We start from the raw sequence: 10,173 nt of genomic DNA on the forward strand, positions 1-10,173 counted from the left end.
ATTCTGGAATAGCGCCCGGCTAGAGACTCCTGCAGGGTTGGTAAAAGGGTCCAGTATTCAGCCTTTCACTTCCGGTGGTGCGTGCGACTATGTTTTCATTCCCACTAACAATATTTCTTTTTTTTTTTTTCTTTTTTTTTTTAAAGATTTGTTTTTTGTATTTTTTTATTGTTTTTATTGGAGAGGGACAGGGAAAGTAGTCTGACAGGAAGAATGGGGAGAGAAATGGGGGGAAGACATGCAGGAAAGGCCGACGGGAACGGGACGCGAACCCGCGGCACACTGCTATTAAGGATTTGCAACCAGGGTGCCTAGACCGCGACGCCACGGTCTAGGCCCACTAACAATATTTCTACACGGAAAACTAACACCACTTCTCCCAGACAACATGGATCGTTTTGGTTATAAGCCCACTTGTTTCTATGATGAAAGAGCAAGTTAAAATGTGAATATCTTTCCGTGGTTTTGTCTGCTCCGAGGACGCTATTGTTAAATGAGTTTCGGTTTGTTTCTAGTGGGGAAGGATCGGTACACACGTAAATCCCACCCACTACATTTGATTGGGTAAAGCGCGGCCTGCTTCCTGATCTGAAGGCACGCCCACTTGTAGGCCAGTCCGTACGCGATATGACGAACCCCCCCCCCGACAGATTCAAGCGGAGAGCAGAATCTGTTCTTGAGAGATTACCTCTATAATGACTGAAATCTGAACATTGCAAGGTATTTTTATATTTTCAAATGTGACCCCTTTGAAAAAGGTTTGGACATCCCTGTGCTAGAGGAAAGGCAGGACATCAGCTACATCAGTAGGGTTCATCCTGCAATCTGTCTCTTAGGTTATAGTTATACAATATCTTGTGTGCAAGGTTGACATGTTGGCCTGAGGAAAGGTCATGGGGTCACTCTAATAGTAAGGGTTCTTCCCCCAGGGAGCATAGTTGGGGTTCTTCCTCCAGGGATCATGAAACGATGTAAAGGATGATTACATGGTATCATCAAGCTGAGCAGAAAATTACAACTCTGGGAGTGTCAAAATGGACCCACCTGAGGTCACCCTGACACCCTCACAGAGACAAATTAATACAAGTTTTTGCAGTGCATTTGTCACTCAGGGAGTGAGCATCAGTGTTTAATTGGAGGACAAAATGACAATTCACTGACACAAAAACATTGACTATGTCTTTTGTTTGTAATGTCTTATCTCAACATCTGGGTTATTTTGAGAGTCTAGCACTGTCAAGAGTGTCAACATTCCCCCAAAATATGGCACATACATGGTCAACAATAGCAAAGACACACAACGTTCTCCTGGATTACAAGGTTTTTGATTCATTCATCTATTTTGGATCTGATACCCGGGTTCTATTCCATCCATGCATGGTCATTGTTTGAGGCCAGAACATTTGAATAAAATATTGGGCAGTAAATATGACACTTGTTATCACATCTGTACTCTGTCATTATTCATAGCAGTGTAGTCTTCTTGACTGGCCTTGCTGGATGTTTTCAAGATTGGACACATGAAATATTTAGTACCGGTGGTGCCCCTGACTTGAGCTGTGGACTCACTACCCCAAATAAGGAACTGCACAATCACGTAAATCGTATTTATATTTTATAGTGTTTCAAAACATGGAGTTACAAAGAGAGAAAAAGACTAAAAGCAAGATAAAATCAAACAACAGGAAACACATGCAACTCAGTGTAGGTCTAAACGTTTAAATTAGAGAAAGGGTTTAAGAATAAAAACACAAATAATAAAATAAAACTAAATTAAAAAAATGAAAAGCTACCTAAGCTACAAGTCTATTAAAATGAGACTCATAGAATCAAATCTCTGGAAGATCAACTAGCAGTTTGCCAAGTCAAAGCCAAATGGCAATTCTTACAGCTCATTTTTAAATCTACAAGAGACCATGTGAACCAAACACAAATGCAACACAGGGTGAAGCCAATTTCTTTATCCGGGTGCTGTGTGCATGTTATTATGTTGTTTCCATAGAAACACAGCACCACACCGTGCCTATACTCCCAATGTTCTTTCCTCCAAAACATTTAAGACACCTCTGTCAGAGTCACTTTGTGCCTCCGGCTCCATGAATCAAATGCCCCCCTCCACACATAAAACACACACTTATGAATGCTGTGTGAGGAAGAACAACATGTACTGTATTATGCCTCGTGTTTGATGCAGTATTGTGGTGTAGGGTGTGCTGATTTAAGCAGTCACACCTTGCCTGTGTCAAACTAATTAGACTCAGAGCAAGGTGACTACACACCTGTTGCTGTTGTACAGTGCATCAAGCTAATCGATTCACACAGGACATGGTCACACGTGTCTCAAAATGATGTGTGCATTCACTTCCATTCTAAGCGAGCATCTGGTTGAAGCGTGTTGACGCTTCACTGCGTTGGTTTTGTCGCCTTATAAGCATGTGTCGGATATGATTGTCACACATTTGTCACCGTAGCCTACCCTAAATAAGCCATCCACACACATTCAGAGATAGTCAACGCCTCTGTCATGACAAGTCTTGTACAGTATCTACAGCAAAATAAACACTGACGAGCAATGCTGTTGGGGCTGTTGACTTTTATTCTTTTAAACTGTAATTTTGTGTCCAGCACCAGCAACAAACCGGATGTGCACAAACCAATTGTTTTGAACTTGTACATTATCTTTACATTTCCATGTAAATAACACAAAACTGTGTTATTTGGAAATAAAAAACTTTTATTTAGCAACCTCGGCTGCTAAATAAAAGCAGTCTGGGTGACCCATCTTGAGATCTGCAGGTGTCTTCCACCAAGGATTCAAATGTTGAATATTGCCTGACAACTACCATTTGGTCAGTCCGCGTTTGCACTTGTTTACAACTCTGTTCCCTAGTGCTACATAAACATACCCTATGCTGTCTGACCGACTCCGGGCATGACACTCGATATACACGTACGTGTGTGTGTGTGTGTGTGTGTGTGTGTGTGTGTGTGTGTGTGAGTGATAGTAGCACATATTACAAAGGAGTCTGACTAGAAATGGTAATGGGAGATACTTGGCATTTAGTCTCGCGTGGCCAGACTGTTACGTAACTCCTACAATTTTCAAATGTTTCCGGTCATACAGTCTGGGACTCGGAAGCTCTGTATATAAAATATACAGAAAAAAATATAGAAAATTTAAAGCGGATGTGAAGCCTCCCTCCACTTCCATTTCATCTTTACAGTCGCACAAATTTATCCTAATATGAATCAAAATCATCTAAGTATATGTAGCAGGGCTATGTAAAGCAATGACTACGCCACCCACACATATAGGAGTGAGGGATCCTTTAAACACATTAACCATATACTGTATATATAGATATATAGGACTGAACAAGGTAAGGTTCCCCAGGAAGGTACGGGTTCAGAATTAACAGAACCAGAGGCTGATGTATCAAATGTGTCAAGTTTATTCAACAGTTGGTATAAAAATGGTCAGGTTAAAATACAGAACGGAAGAAAGTGGTTAGTGTTAGAGTTCTGCAAAAGGGACTAAACTCAAGAGGCAAAGGGGCAATAAAGGTAAGGGCTTCGGGGCCTCTAAACTAAACAAACAGAAATTAAACAAATCAAATCCAAATAATGCAAAACCAAAACAAAATAAAGTAAATAAGTAACCAAAAGCAAATCAGCAAATAAGCAAATCAAAACACACTACAAATAAGCAAAACCAAAATCAAAATCATGCAATGTTACTTAATGGCCCAGTATAGCTCTGTCCTCAGTCAACCCTGTTGCACTCAGTCTAAATAGTATATATATATGGCACGGTGGGAAAAACAGTGATCAGTTCAGCTCCTACAAAAATCAAATAATAAAGCATTAGAACAATTCATCCCAATTCATCAATTCATTAGGCTCCTATAGCAAGATGACAAAAGACAGCAAAATAACAAACATACCCAAATAGTCAATATATGCTCATGGCTCCAATTGATAAAGGCCTGCACAGCCACAGGGTACTGCTGCTCAAAGGACCTGGAGGCTTCTGGAAGTACAGATATCTATTAGTATAATTAACAACAGGCCTCATATTGTCAGCCTATCTAAACTTATATACTATTGTTACAATGAGTTGTAAAAACCTTGTCATTTGTTTCAGATTGTCTTACCGAGAATTAGTGTGTACCCCTCATGCCTCCAGGTCTCTCTCACAAACACTCAAACCAGGCTTCTGGCTAGACAGGAGGCCACAAACCTGGCCACCCCTCTTTATGCACTTTCCTTAAAGGGCCAGTGCTACGTATATTAGCTTGCTGCTTAGCAGAAATGGAGAATAAAATGTAAATATATTTGAAAATATATTTTCGTGAGATTGTGGAATAGTTGTCAAGTAGTCTCGCGAGACTACTTGGCATTAAGAGATGGACAGAAAGCAGTTGTGTGTGTGTGTGTGTGTGTGTGTGTGTGTGTGTGTGTGTGTGTGTGTGTGTGTGTGTGTGTGTGTGTGTGTGTGTGTGTGTGTGTGTGTGTGTGTGTGTGTGTGTGTTTTCTTTTGCTAATTCAGGAGCGTGATTTTGAACCACGTACTCTGACATTATTCAGCATGCTGGCAGTCACGTCGTAGAAATATTCGTTTGACTTCGGCACCTGATGTAGTGGGGGGGGGTGTGTGTGTGTGTGTGTGTGTGTGTGTGTGTGTGTGTGCGTGTGTGTGTGTTTAATGAGGCATATAATCAACTCTATTGTCAAAGCATTGCTTTGTAACCGTGTGTATGCCTTTTGCACAAGCACATTTTGCAACCCGTCCATCGTTTTCATGGGCTACGCTTTGGCTGGGTGGAAGTGACGTGCGCCCGCGCGCAGCCAGTCTGTTTACATTATGTACTGTATCTGCTATCGTTAGCTTAACACACATTTTATGGTCAAGTACTGTTGTGTGTACTTTTAAAATGACCAGCTCACCAGAAAATAATTATCCCATTGCTGAAAACACTTTCAATTGTGAAAATATCTCTCCACGTTTGCTTCCTTTGGAATAGCGACGCTGGTGCTACATACAGTATACTGTATGTGCTTTATAACCCTCACTTCTCCCAATTAACAAGCAATTATCTATTTGCACCATTCCGGGATTGCTGACCTATATGTGACACTATTCTTACTGCTGCAGTGGTCCATATGGAAACTCAGGATTTGGTAGAGTAGTCAAGCTGGTGAATCCTTATCACGTCCATGTCAGCCATGCAGATAGTAGTGAGAATCTAGGTTCTGCAAGATGCTGCAATGTGCCTAGTCCAGACAGACAGCTGGGGTTTGGATAGAAAAGCAACTGAATATCAGTGGGGGTGTTGGACAGGGACAGTTTTATGGAGAAATGTGCGTGAATACACTCTTAGCAAGATTTGTGTGTGTGCTTGACTGTGTCATATAACCCATCGTATTATCTCAACAAGAACTAAATTCCTGACCTAAACCACCGCTTACAGGATCGAAAGTCAAAAGTTCAGCTGGGTGCCAAATTATATAATCATGACCTCCGAAAGCCAATGCCTACAGTGTGTGTGTGTGTGTGTGTGTGTGTGTGTGTGTGTGTGTGTGTGTGTGTGTGTGTGTGTGTGTGTGTGTGTGTGTGTGTGTGTGTGTGTGTGTGTGTGTGTTAATGCGCGATTGTGTGTGAATATGGTGTGCATCCCAGAAAATAAGGCATGTTGCCAATTTGGTCTGCATGTTTGCATACAGTACATGCATGTGCATGTGTGCATGTGCATATGCACATGTTTGAATATGTGTAACTGTGCCAATGCACACATTTGACATACAAACACAATTTGACCTCACAAAAGTAAATAGCCCTCTACTGTATGATAAGTGATAAAATGTGTTGAAATATACAGTACTGCATATAAAAACAGATAATGGGTACCAAGCTTTGATAATGTCTGGAAGAAAATTACGATATAGGCTGATGTCCTTTAGCCTTTAACGTTTTGGTTAAAGCCACATTGTAAGTGAACAAGTTAAAGCTGCACTGCATGTAACTTTCCTCTTCTCCCCCGGATTTGAACCTGTTTTCCTGTGATTTTTTTTTACCACTAAGCTAATAGAATCTTCCTGCTTACTCAGGGGATAAATTGAATCTTGACCAATACAACCATCTCAATTGTACAAGTTATATTGTATTAACATACTCTACCATACAGTACATATTATTCATAAAAACAATGTTACATAATTTCGCTTTAAAGGATTGTTATTGTATTTCAGAAGCAATCCACAAGGGAGTGCACATCATTTTCATCCTAAAAACACTGCATTGAAATCATGAGGGAAGTTTGTGACCTTAAGTTTGCCTGCACTCTCAACATTGACGTCATTGATGTACTTAAGATCTCCCACGCTGAAAGGGCAAGACACCATTCATCCATCACAATTTAAGTCAGACTGGTAAAAGTATTTTCTAGTCCAGTGGAGAGGTCTGAGATTAGCGTTTTCCTGGGCTCTTGATGGATCAACGCTCTGGTGAAGCTTGTCACATTGGGGATGGACAAAAAGGGCTTCAACTAGTGATGAGCGGGTCGACCCGTAACCCGCGGGACCCGCGGGTCAACCCGCGGGTCCCGCGGGTGGGTCGAGTCAGAATTTCAGAGGCAATTATGCGGGCTGTGGGTGAGCGGGTCAGCCGCTCTCACACGCAAAAAAAATAAAAATAATCACATGCTCTTGTTTTGTCTGTATTCCTAATAAGAATAAGAATAATAACAATAAAACAGTTTGAATATACTTGGGGATTATTTTCAAACCATGATTTTACAGAATAAAAAAAAATCGCGGGGCGCGGGGCGGGTTGAGCCATAGATTTATATATGGGTTCGCGGCGCGGGTTGAGGCGGGTTGGGTTCCGTCGCGGGGCGGGGCGGGGCGGGTCATGAAAAAACCCGACCCGCTCATCACTAGCTTCAACCAATTTCAACCTGGCGTCCCTATTTTGGAAGTCTCTCAAGCCGGGCAACTCTTCCGCAATCTTCTAATACTAAAGAGAGTCTGTAACTCTGCCGTGTAAAAGTAGTGACAGGAAGCTGCCATCTGTTCGCTATTTACGTTCATGAAAATATATTTTAAAATATCTTTAAAATGTATTTTTGAATGTACATTTCTGCTAAGCAGCCAGCTAAATTTGGTTCTCTTTATTCACCATTCCTCTGCTCTACATTAATCTGAGAGGAGGGTGATCATTGTTCTGTCCCACTCCATAAATGGTAGCCATGGACTTTTATAGGTCTTTTACAGGACAGTGTAAAAGAGACAGGAAACTAAGAGGAAAGACATGCAACCCAGGTCCCCAGCCAGAATCTAAATGGGGGACATTGTGAATTCAGATGGCGTACTATCCATACCGCTATACTTCATTATCTGGTCATAATGTTCTGCATGGGTTTTGTTGTGGGGATCTATTATTTTCTGTAAACTCTTGAGGACATTGTAGATGTGCACTCATCCTGTCATGTAAGAACTTCCTTCCTGCCATTCACTGTTGATGTCATTGGTGCTATTTTAAGAGCACAAAGAATCTGCAGAAACTGTCATCATTGTGTGACATTGGAGAGCAACAGTAAAGAGAGGACAGAAACAATGATTTTGGATGTGTGTGTGTGTGTGTGTGTGTGTGTGTGTGTGTGTGTGTGTGTGTGTGTGTGTGTGTGTGTGTGTGTGTGTGTGTGTGTGTGTGTGTGTGTGTGTGTGCGTGTGTGCGTGACTGTGGGTGTGGGTGTGCCCTTTATTTGTGTATGTATGTATGTGTGTGTGTGTGTGTGTGTGTGTGTGTGTGTGCGTGCGTGCGTGCGTGCGTGCGTGCGTGCGCGCGTGTCCTTTTTGTGTGTGTGTGTGTGTGTGTGTGTGTGTGTGTGTGTGTGTGTGTGTGTGTGTGTGTGTGTGTGTGTGCGTGCCTGCGTGTGTGCGTGCGTGTGGTGTGTGTGTGTGTGCGGTTTGTACGCCCATATGAAACAGTGACAGGGAAACAAAGAGTATCTGCAGCAACATGAAATTGAAAATGGCCTGCTTATCTTTTAAATATTTTGTTATTGTCAATAGGGTGTTACAGTATGCATAGGTAAAATAGAATAAATGTATTTTTTTTTTTTTTATTAACTGTAATGTAATCTGGAACAAAAGAAAAGATATTTAGAATAGTATAGAATGATAGTTTTGAGAGATACCAAATTGATTCTGATCTCAGATCTAAATAAATATAAGAATAGTCATACACTGTATTCTCTGTCAGGTTGTCACAAGTTATAGCTTGACAAATAGTTTGCTGACATCCATCGTATTCCCTCCTGTCAATTAGTTATTAATATCCGGGCTGTGTGTTTGCTCTGTGATTAACCATATCAACTAACAGCCAATGAACTGTCTACCTTTCAGACGGAGCTGATAGTGCACACATAACTGTACTGTAGCATACTTATCTATTATCCGCCAAGGATCTAGCACACCTATGATGCTGCTAGACGTCAATGACATATGCATCTACAGTATGGAAACCAAATAGCATAATACACCTTTTATCTTTATTTTATTTTTCACAATCTCTGCAGTTGACATAAGAGAGTGAAGATACAGTAATAGAAATAGTAGATGTTACACATTAGGATAGAGGTGAACAACCCCTGAATTTGCATGGTGTAGTAAAAACTAAATCAATACAAGTGCCCTGACTATGAGGTCAGTAGGTAAGAGGTTGTCATGGCTCGAGGAGATTTTCAAATAGCATCATCCAGCAAAATAGTGTTATATTTAACAGCATGTGTCATGGACGGCACCGCTAGCTCAGATACTCTATTCTAACCGTAAAGGGAGGAACGCTTCCCCTTTGGAGACACGGTTATAATTGCTACTTCTAGGTTAATGGCAATGAACTGCCCATGAACTCAACCAAGATGTTAAAGTGCACATGTATTGATGCACACGTGCCGTTTGGTTATTAAAGGAGAATTCCAGACATTTTAGATGTTTGCTTTGATGTGTCGCTAATCACTCACCAACATACAAAGGGCCGTTGAATTTTTCCAGAGAAGCCCCTGTTGTCCATTGTGGAGACCCCTTCCACTGGCATAATGGAGTAATGCGGATAAACAAAACTCGCCTATTTTAGCAGCTCCAAAGTTCTTTTTTTTCCCACTAATCCTCATTATGCAGTGTACTGACACTCAAACATGCACTGAATGTCCCTTATGAGCTGCCGTTCATGCAGAGCGACATAGAGCTGGTTGCTTGTTTCTCTCACAGAATCTGGCAACACAGAGGACTAGCTTCAACGAACTTTGGAGCTGCTAAAATAGGCGAGTTTTGTTGATCCGCATTACTCCATTATGCCAGTGGAAGGGGTCTCCACAATGGACAACAGGGGCTTCTCTGGAAAAATTCAACGGCCCTTTGTATGTTGGTGAGTGATTAGCGACACATCAAAGCAAACATCTAAAATGACTGGAATTCTCCTTTAATTTGCAGGGCAAAAGTTTATCAGTTATTGTGAGATGATGTTACAAAAGCTCTTTAGAGATAGCCTAGATGTAAACACGAGTACTTAGGGTGATTTGCCACTGATTAATTAATGTTATACTACTTTACTTTTGGAAATCCAAAGATTTATCTTTACATAATTCCCAACTTCTGAGGCAGTATGTCTTGGTGTGTAACATTAGATGGAATTGCAAAGCATTGCTAGTTATTATGTTCAATTCAGACTGTATAGCAGCAACCAATAAGCAAGATGACATTGTTTACTTCCATGCAGTTGAATTTTGAAGCCAGTAGGCTATGTAGTCTGAGAGCTAGAACCCCCCTCTGAGAGTTATGACAGTTACCAGAGGAAGGGATTTGGCTGGAGTTGGAGTGTATGTTGGAGAAAAGTGAGTTAGAAAGTGAATCAAGGAGTTTCAGAAAGGGGAATAGTGAGATAGAAGGAAGCCAAGTATGGACAAGAGAAGAGTGGGATCACACTGAGGCGGTACAGTACTGTAAATCCAGGCCCACTTTGAGATGCCATTATAACAGTGGAAATGGACAAGCGATGCATTTAGCTTCACTACATGATCTTGAGCATGTAATATTGAGTGATTGCAGAGAACAAGTTAAATTTTCCCTTTCACTTTTCTACTGGGATCTTCTTCTGAGAATATAATATATATT

The sequence above is a fragment of the Gymnoscopelus microlampas genome (assembly GCF_963454915.1).
Source record: "Gymnoscopelus microlampas genome assembly, chromosome: 8".
In the NCBI taxonomy this organism is placed as follows: domain Eukaryota; kingdom Metazoa; phylum Chordata; class Actinopteri; order Myctophiformes; family Myctophidae; genus Gymnoscopelus; species Gymnoscopelus microlampas.